The sequence below is a fragment of the Sus scrofa genome, chromosome 4, assembly GCF_054392235.1.
Source record: "Sus scrofa isolate SSC_HxYL_T2T_F1_AM1 chromosome 4, Sscrofa_HxYL_maternal_Yorkshire_Landrace_v2.0, whole genome shotgun sequence".
Classification (NCBI taxonomy): domain Eukaryota; kingdom Metazoa; phylum Chordata; class Mammalia; order Artiodactyla; family Suidae; genus Sus; species Sus scrofa.
This window is the reverse complement of record NC_139386.1, coordinates 103458666-103469136: the sequence shown is the minus strand read 5'-3', so window position 1 is coordinate 103469136 and position 10471 is coordinate 103458666.

Here is a 10471-nt window from a genome sequence, read left to right as displayed (position 1 = left end):
ACACCCACTCCCCTCTGAGGCGCGGTGAGGAACACACTGCTGCTCCCAAGGACATATGTGGGCTCCTGAGTTTAGAGGGGGAGGGAAAGGGGCTTCTCCTGTGTCCCACTCCAAGTTTTCAATCTGAGGATGAAATTTCAGCTGCTCAGCTCTAGCTGTAGGGATGTGGGGGCCAGTGCCACCTGTCCACACACACAGAAGTGAAATTTATCCCAGCCCCAAGGAGGATTTGTGCAATTAAAATCCCCCATCAGACCCTGGCTTCTCACGCTTCTGATTGAGATCAAGCTGCGTGGCTTTCTTATTTGAGGTGTTCCTTCCCTTCATCTCTCTCACCCTCCCCAACACTGATGCAAAGATACAATCCTGGATGGATGGAATTGGTTTGGTCATTTGGCTGGGAGTGCCTAGCACAGGGGAACCAGCAACAGCCCACCCCACAGAAGAACCAAACTAAGAAGGAAACTGATTTGTGATGCAAGCTGGGCAGGATGAAGGGGAAAACCAAATATGTGCCCAGGTTCCTCTTTCGGCTAAGCGAGGATTTCCTGTAGCCTCTCGCTCTTTCTCAGACCTTGCTCCAACACGAATTAAGCCCCAGCTTTAGAAAAACATCATTATGCTCATACCACCACCTTCCTGACCACTTGTGGAGCTGCCAGGCTCCCCTGCTTTCTTGTCTGTGGTAGATATGGTAGGTACAACTCATTCTGTTTGCTTCTTTCCTCAGAAGTCTCTAAGAGCAACTTTAATAACAGTACAGTGTCCAGAGAAGAGTTGTGAAGGCAGGCTATGAATGCCTTTTGGAAAGAAGGTGACAGCCTGATGAATCAAGTATATGGGGATTAAAAAAAAACCCACTTTGAAATATAGTTGACCCTAGAATGACACTAGGGTTAATCCACCTGTAACTTACAGTCAGCTCTCCATATCCAAGGTTCCTCTGCATTTGAAGTCAATCAACTGTAGACTGTGTTGTATTTATTGAAAAAATATCCACCAATAAGTGGACCCGTGCAATTCAAACCTGTTGTTCACATGTCAACTGTAGACCCCTTGCTAGCTTCTTGCCCTCCTCCTTAGATCACTCACCTCCAATACCCCAAACCTGGAGCTCCCCTAAAGCTGAGAGGGGAGAAGAGGAGAAGATGTAGACAAACTACATGTAGATTCTGGCCACGAGGTTGCCCTCATCGTGACATTCAGGAAGGTGGGGCAGGAGGGAGACACGGAAGATCCTTCGGACAAAACACAGACCCTCAATTGCCATTCTTCTGCTCTGACATAACTCCACAACCCACATAAGATGAGGGAATCTCTCCGAGTTGAATGTCATAGGGAAGAGAGATTCTCATGCTCTTTCAGTCCCCACCACGCGCAATCATGAAGATTTTCCCTAGATCTAGCCTGTAGTTAACTAAATTATATGGATCCTTGAGTGAGGAGGGTGCCCTAGAGGGCCACCCAGTTGTCATTCCCAGAGTCTCCTGGGGAGGGAGGGGAGGGAGCCTGGGTCTCCAGGCTTCTTGTCCTCCAAACAGGTTTCATTCACCTAAACTCTTAAGCAGAGCTACCCATTGTTACCAATATTGAGTCTAGGTTAAAATGATACTTTTTTTTTTATATAAGTCTGCACCTTTGCATTCATTTTACCAGCATTTTCCCTTTTCTTTCTTCTCTTTGTCACTCCCACATAATGAAGAAAAAAGCAAGAATGACATGTATATCCCGACATGCCAATTATCTGTGGCTCCCAGGGGAGCTAGAGGATGGAGGGAGACAGAAAAATAGGTGAGGGAAGCAGAAAAGAAAGCTCAGGGACCGTGGGAGACTGAGTTGGGTTCTGGGCTCCAGGCCACAAAGTGATAAAATGAGCTTTGGAACCAGATTTGGGTTCAAATGCTGACTTTTTAGGAGTTCCCGTCGTGGTGCAACAGAAGCAAATCCAACTAGGAGCCATGAGGTTGGGGGTTCAATCCCTGGCCTCACTCAGTGGGTTAAGGATCCAGCATTGCCATGAGTTCTGGTGTAGGTCACAGACATGGCTCAGATCTGATATTGCTGTGGTTGTGGCATAGGCCTGCAGCTGTAGCTCCAACTGGACCCCCAGCCTGGGAACCTCCATACACTGTGGGTGCAGCCCTAAAAAGCCAAAAAAAAAAAAAAATCTGACTTTTTAGTTATGAAGCCCTAAGCAAGGCGCAAGGTTTTCCAAGTGTCAGTTTTCTCATCTGCAAAATGGAAGCGTAAAGATAGTGTATGGAAAATGCCTGCCAGTTGGTAAATAGCTGTTATGGCAGCTGCTACTATTATTAGTTTGACTCATGGGCTATTAACAGTAGCCAGGTGGTGGGAGTACAGTTTGAATGAGGCCCAGGGCATGGTGTTATTTATTCACTGTCACTGTGTTCTGGTACGCAAGCTGATCCGGTCCCTGGGTGTGCTCATCCCAGGCATTGTGCTAAAGGCTAGAGACAGAAAGGAGGGAAAAGCTTGTTCTCCTGTCTTCAGAGCTTAGCACTAGAAGAACAGCTGAGAGTGCATCCTGGTGGTGGGCTGCCAGTGTGATCTCTGTCAAGGAAGCCTGAGCACAGGCACCATGGCTGGAAGCTGATAAGGCTGGAACTCTAGGTTTCCCCTCCTCCCAGACTGCTCTCCCTCACTCCCTCACTCCCATTTATTTACCTGCAGTGTTTCCCTTACTTCCTCCCAGTCACATGCTTTGGGGCAGATGGGTACTTTGGGTGGGGGATGTGGGGCAACATGCTTCCTATACAGTTGCCAATAGACATTTTTCAGGAGATGTATTTTTCTTCTTTTCCCCTCTTCCAATATCTCTGCTATATTCTTCTCTTACACAAATGAACTGGAAAAGGGAGAATCTTGGGAGGCCCTGAGCCAAGGAGATGAGGAAATCCAGGACACAGAGTTGAAATGGGGTGAGAGGTAAAGAACCAAATGCCATTTCATATTTCAATGACATCTTCCTCAAACTTTTCCTGTTTTTCCCCCATTAAGTTGTTAAGTAGAGGTTTGGGAAACAGGTTGAGGTACGGTCCTGATCTGCCTCCATTAGGAAGATGTCTGAGGTGCTGACCTGGAAAGCTGATGAGTTAATTTGCATGCTATTTCCACAGCACAGCTCTAGGTAGATTTTTAGAGTGAAAAGGAAAGGGGGGGGGGAATCCACAAATTTCTCTAACTCCTGCTCCAGCCTTTACAACCCATGCCATGCTGACCCTATGGACACAGCGTTACCCCTTCCCTGTCCTCTCTCCCAGCCCCTCTGCCAACAGGAAACTCTACCTCATTCCCCCTCAAAAACAGTCCCAAAGACTCTCTCCCCCTTCTAAACCTCATTGTTGAGGGGACCTAGCCCCGTTCTGCCACCCTCAGGCTCGGCTACAGCCCCCACCCCTCCCCACATCCTTCCTTTGCTGGGTTCGTTCCTTTTTCTGCTTTCTTCCTATCTCCCAGTCTCCCAACAACAGCAGCCAATCCCCAGCCTGCTCTAGAGCCACACCATATATGGAGAGGTTGGAAAGAAACCCGAGTAAATGCGGGAGCGAACGCAACACACACACACACACACACACACACACACGACTTTGAGCGCCTCTCTGCACGTGACCCTGTGTCTGTCTGTCTGTGTGTATAACACAAGTCCCACCTGCCCCTGGCTCACCCCACCCACAGAACAGGAACCTGTTTGCTATTCCCCACCTTTATTCATGCCCCTGAGACCATCAATCCAACCAGTTGCCTCTGACCTAGATTCTCTGCACTAATTACAATCCTAACGAGATCTAACAAACACCCAACTTCGCACAGCTGAGACCCTCGAGGTCAATTAGTGCAGCCCGACTCAGCTCAGGAAATGAGAGGTGGAGCCAGAATCTCCTGTGCTTGCCTCACCCCAACCCCAGCCCCAACCCCAACCCCAATCCCAACCCCAGGCTGGGCTTGAAGTAGGCTTGAGGAGAATGCAAAATTAGCAAAAACCAGTTTAAAAATAGAATCTTGGAGAGTTACGAAGTGCAGGGAGAACTGTGTTAAGGTTGGGGAGCAATTGGAGAATACGGATTCCCAGCTCCTCCGAAGTTATCAGGAGGGAGAGGCTGACACAACTACAGAAACATAAGGCAGTTTTCATTTTTGTAAAGACACATGGAGAAGAGTCACTCAGAGAAGAGCAGGTAGCATAGAACTCTCGATCTGCATCAGAGTTGCCAACTCTTACTCCTTCCTCCTCTTTGCTTCCTCCTTTGGACCAGTTGGGTTTATCTCCCCTGTCTTTCCTGCTGATTTGGAACAGCTCTGAAATCACCCCTTCTTTCAGAAATACTGGACTCTCATCATGGCTCACCGGTAACAAAACTGACCAGTATCCATGAGGACGTGGGTTTGATCCCTGGCCTCGCTCAGTGGGTTAAGGATCTGGCATTGCTGTGTCTATGGTGTAGGCCAGCAGCTGCAGCTCCAATTCGGCCCCTAGCCTGGGAACTTCCATATGCCGTGGGTGCAGCCCTAAAAAGACAGACACAAACAAACAAAGACAAAAAAAGAAAAAAAGAAAGAAAATACTAGTCTCAACCTCATTCTTGCTTTTCCTCTTCCAGATAGTAAAACCATGACAGCAAACAGCCCCTTCCTCCTGAGAAAGAAAAAAAAAATCTAAAATAAAGGTTATCAGCTTAGGGTTAGCAAAGTGTTGTCAGACACTTGGGATGATGCCTAAATTGCTAGATTAAGAAAGGGAAGTGGTAACAATGGAAATATAGTTGCTTTTGCAAAATTTTCCTACCTGGCAGCAAAATGCAACACAACAAAATGAAGATTGAGCAGGGCAATATGGCTTTGTCCCCAATTTGCTGGGTTCCTTTCTTTAGGTGACAAAACAAGGCAATAGCATGGTTTCCTGTCCTATTCTCTGCATGTAGGCCAGCTGTCCTAACCTCATCCTTAAGGCCTAAGGCTCTTAGAGGTGGGAGGGGAACAGGGAGGTAGTGGAATACTCTACACCTGAGTGGGGAGATAGACTTGGAGCCACAGCAAGAGCAGAATGTTCCACTTCCCCCAGCCTCGTGCAGAGGGCTGCACGCTGCTAGCACCCTGCCTCCTCCACGGTCCACAGGAACATGGAGGGCAGAACGATTCACGTAAGCATCATGTTTGTGTGTTGATGATTCCCAATTTGTTTTCCTGGCCTAACTCCCCACTCTGGGATCAAGGCACTTAGAGCTCAGTACCTATTTGACATCTTTTCTTGGGTGTCTAAAAGGCATCCTTTTCTTTCTTGTGATGAGAACTCTTAGGACCTATTAATGACTTTTAAAATATAATTTTTAAGGTTATTATACTCCATTTACAGTTATTACAAAATACTGGTTATATTCCCCATGTTGTACAATACATCTTTATACCTTATCTTACACCCAATAATTTGTACTGCCCACTCCCCCACCTCTCCACACTGGTAACCACTAGTTTGTTCTTTATGAGTTTGCTTCTTCTTTGTTACATTCCCTAGTTTGTTGTATTTTTTTAGATTTCACACATAAGTGATATTATACAGTATTTGTCTATCTGACTTATTTCAATTAGCAGGATGCCCTCCATGTCCATCCACGTTGTTGTAAATGGCAAATTTTTCATTCTTTTTTATGGCTGAGTAGTATTCCATTTTAATGGGCACCTTAAACTTATTGTGGTAGATTCTTAAATAATGGTACTCAGTGAATCAACCTCCCTCCATACTCTTGCTTTGTGAGTTTACTGCCGGTCCCACTCAAGTGTCACTGCTGTTTCTCCAACTGCCATTCGAATCTGAGTTTGCTTGTAACTTGCTTTGGCCAATAGAACATGCTGTTGTGTAAGTTCCAAAGTTTAGGCCCTAAGAGGTCTTGCAGTTTCCTCTCTGGCCCTCTTAAAATTTAGCTTAACATATAAGAAAGTTGGCAGAGCATCTTTGGGATGTGAGACCTCATGGAGAATGAGGCACTGAACCCACACAGAATCATCCCAACACCCAGACCTCTGGGCAAACACAAGCTAAAAATGCAGCACCTTAGGCAAGACCAAAGACTGGCCTTCCAATCAGTTCACAGAATTGTGAGAAATTAATAAAGCATTGTTGTCTTAGGCCACTAAGTTTTGGAGTGGTTTGTTATTCAGTACAAACTGAAACAGAAATTGGTACATGGAAGTGGGAACACTGCCATAACTAAAACCTAAAACTTGGGGCATTGGCACTGGGACCAGGGTGCAAACAGAGTCTAGAAGGGCAGCCAGGAGGCTATTAGTAGAGGCTGAATGAGCAGGGAGGAAATTGCTACTGGATGCTGGGAAAAGTGTCACCTGGGTTAAATAGTGGTGGAATCATTTATGAAACTGTCACCTACAGTACTTGGAAGAGAGAAGATGTACCTAATGAACTTATTGGAGGTAGCTAAGGAGATTTCCAGGCAGAATGTTGAAAGTACCAGTAAGTTTCTCTTATCTATAAATGATAAGGTATTACAAGAGAAAGGAACTGTAAGAAGGAACCATTCAGTTTGCAAGGAAAAACTGAAGGAAAAATAAGAGACAGGAAGAGTCTCCATCCAGAAAAACTGTCACCAATATTAACTTAGGAGAATGATCTGAAGGGACCATCCTGGCTAGTGAAATGAACCAGGTATTTGAAAATTATAGGAAAATGACTTATACAAGGACATGAAATTGGCTGATTGTGGCTAAACTGCTTTGGCATCTTACAGGGAAATAAGGAAAAGCAATTACCAAACAATTAAAACTAAGTATGAAAGCCTGAGGCTTTGGTAGCTTGCAAAGAGGTTTTTATCTCCTGTCAGAGGAGAGCAGTAAAGGATGAAGACCCAACAGAAACTAGTAGAGATGCAAAGAAGTTTCAAAGAACTTTCACCTGAGGCAGGTAGCTAGTACCTTCACAAAAGGTAAGCCTGTTATCCCAAGGTCAGGACCCTGGCTTGAGAAAACCTACATTGGAGCATGGAATAGGAACATCTGGTACCCCTGGATGGTGGATGTCCCTGAAGATTTTGGTTTCCCATACAAAGGTGGCCCACCCTTCCCTTTTAAGAGCTAGCACCACCTATCCCCAGGAAAGACAATAGAAAGGCTCCTCCCTAAAAGGTGACAGGGGTCAGGATCTGCCCCATCTTGTTTTCTGGCTGTGAGGATGATAACGAGGGCTAAGTCAGAGCACAATTCAGCTGAGAACATGCTGGATCTCATAAGGGAGGAAAGGAGCAAATACTAACACTTGGCATGTAACAGCATAAGCAAGAGAGGATGCCATGGATTCGAGTTTGAGCGTACTAGATCAAGGTCACTAGAATATAATACTGGATGAGAAATAGTTTATTAATTTAGGGGTTAGGGTACTCTCTTGGGATACAGGGGTTACATTCCAGCAGGGACCCCAGAGATGTTCCAATGTGTTATCAGAGGGCTCCTAAAAGCCTGGAAAAATGTGATGTCCCACACTGAGCAAAGTGGAAATGCCTGAATTACCACATCAGACAGTGGAGAAAAGGATTAAAAAGCTTAGGGAGAGGGCATACTGGGATGGATCTATTATTTGAGGCCTGAAGACCCACCATCGGATTGTATTTCACAGAAAATCCAGCAGACACAGCATTCATCACAGCCATTAGGAGTGTGCTAGTGAGCGGGGCATCAGCATCACTAAGTTCAGTGGTGACTCATGTCGGCAGACCAGGGATGAAGGTAGGAGAGGCAACCACAGAGCTGGGATCGTTGATAGACACAGAGATAATCAACCCCCACCCCACTGCCATCAACAGAGGCCAAGTGGCAACAGTAGAAGCCAGGGGCTCACAATTATCTTAATGACTAGCAAGACTAATGGGCCAACCAAGAGGATTTGACCCACAGAGATCTGAGCTGGTAATAGAACATAATATCCCTAGGGACAAAAAAGATGGACACTGTTTAATATAGAAAAAGAATGCAACACTAGATGAGCAGGAAGCTGAGCACTGTTGTCCCAATTTTTAAAAAATCATGATCCTTGATGAGGAGAAACTGGAACCCTTGTGCACTGTTGGTAGGAATGTAAAGTGGCAAAGCTGCTATGGAAAACAATATAGCAGTTCCTCAAAGAAATCAAAATAGAATTACCATATGATCCATTGATCTCACTCCTGGTATATAGCAAAAAAAAAAAATGAAAGAAGGATGGAGTTCCCACCGTGGCACAGTATGTCAAGACTCCGACTGCTGGAGTTCCTGTTATGGCACAGTAGAAATGAATCCGATTAGAATCCATGAAGATGCAGGTTTGATCCCTAGCCTCACTCGAGGGGTCAGGGGATCCGGCATGGCTGTGGCTGTGGCGTAGGCTGGCAGCTCTAGCTCCTATTGGACCCCTAGCCTGGGAACTTCCATATGCTGCAGGTGCCCCAAAAAACAAAAAAACAGAATCCGACTGCAGCAGTTTGGATCCCCCACCTGGTACGGTGGGTTAAAGGACCCAGAGTTACTGCAGCTTTGGCTCCAGTTACAGCTGCAGCTCAGATTCAGTCCCTGGCCTGGGAACTTCCAAATGCTGCAGGTATGAACATAAAAAGAAAGGGAAAAAAAAGAATGAAAGCAGGGAGTTCCTGTTATGGCTCAGTGGAAAGGAACTCAACTAGGAGGATGCAGGTTCCATCCCTTGCCTTGCACAGTGGCTTAAGGATCCAGCATTGCCATAAGCTGTGATGTAGGTCCAGATGCAGCTCGGATCTGGTGTTGCTGTGGCTGTGGTGTAGGCCGGCAGCTGTAGCTCCAATTTGACTCCTAGTCTGGGAACTTCCATAAGCCCCACCTGTGGCCCTAAAAAAAAAAAAAAAAAAAAAAAAAAAATGAAAAGCAGGGTCTTGTAAGGATATTTGCACACCCATGTTCATAGCAGCATTATTACCGATGGCCCAGAGGTGAAAGTAACTCAAATGTCCACGAATGGATGAATGGATAAGTAAAATATGGTATATTTATACAATGAAATATTAATCAGCCTTCAAAAAGGAAGCAAATCCTGTCAAATACCACAACATGGATGAACCTTGAGGACAGTATGCTAAGAAAGCTAGTCACAGAAAGACAAATGCTATATGCTCCCACTTATATGAAGTATCTAAAGTAGTCAAAGTCATAGAAACAGAAAGTAGAAGAGCAGTTACCAGGGACTCAAGGGAGGGGGAAATGGGTTGTCGTTTAATACATACACAGTTTCAATATTGCAAAATGTAAAATTTCTGGGTTGCACAACACTGTGAATGTGCTTAATGCTACTAAACTGTACTGTTTAAAATTTTTACGATGATTTTACGTTTTCTACCGCAGCTAAAAATAAAAATAGTTTTTAAACACTTTTTTTTTAATTTTTTTGCTTTTTAGTGCCTATGGAGGTTCCCAGGCTAGGGGTCGAATCAGAGCTACAGCTGCCAGCCTACACCACAGCCACAGCAACACTGGATCTGAGCCGTGTCTGCGAACTACACCACAGCTCACAGCAATGCCAGATCCTCAACCCACTGAGCGAGGCCACAGACTGAACCTGCAACCTCATGGTTCCTAGTTGGATTCATTTCCTCTGCACTACGACGGAATTCCTAAACACTTTTTTAATGTCATGATCCCCTGCCCAGCTCCTAGACTTGAAAGTGTTTTCAGAGCTGAAATCTCTTGTATGAAAACTGAGTCCCCAGGAGAAAGCAGCTTTCAATGTCACCGCAAGTATACACTGTAATTCCACCAGTCCTTCTCCCATAGGGACTTACAGACATTCACTTGGGAGGTTGGGGGGAGGCAGATATATGGCAGGACACAGCGTTGGTATTCAGAGACCTGAAATGTCACTGTGGACCCCCACGGGAGTGATGGGACACGGGCCAGGTCCAAATGGTATCCTGGCTCAAGGCATCTTAAAGTGGGTTCACTAGGTCCATGGCCCAAGCTGGTGGTCATTTCTCCAGTCCCTGAATGTGTAACTGGGATTGATATATTTGGCAGTTGGAGAAGCCCCCACATTGGGTCATTGATTTATGTGATAAGAGCTTTCACAGTGGAGAAGGGTGAATGGAAGCCTCTGAAACTGTACTCCTCTCCCACCCCTCCATTCCCCAGACAAGACAGTAAACAAAACACAATATTTTTGTTTTGGAGGGAAGACAGAGATCAGCACCACGCTTAAGGACCTCAAGGATGCAGAGGTAGAGGTCCCTACTGTATCTCTGTTTAATTCACCACTCTGGCCCTTGCAGAAAACATACAGATCTTAAAGAATGATGCAGACTACTGCCAGTTCAGCTCAAGTCCTAATTGCAGCCACCATGCTAGATGTGGTCTCATTGCTAGAGCATACAAATATGGCTTCAAGTGGCCACTGATATAGCAAATACATTCCTCTTTACCCCAATCAGGAAAGAAGATCAGAAATAGCATT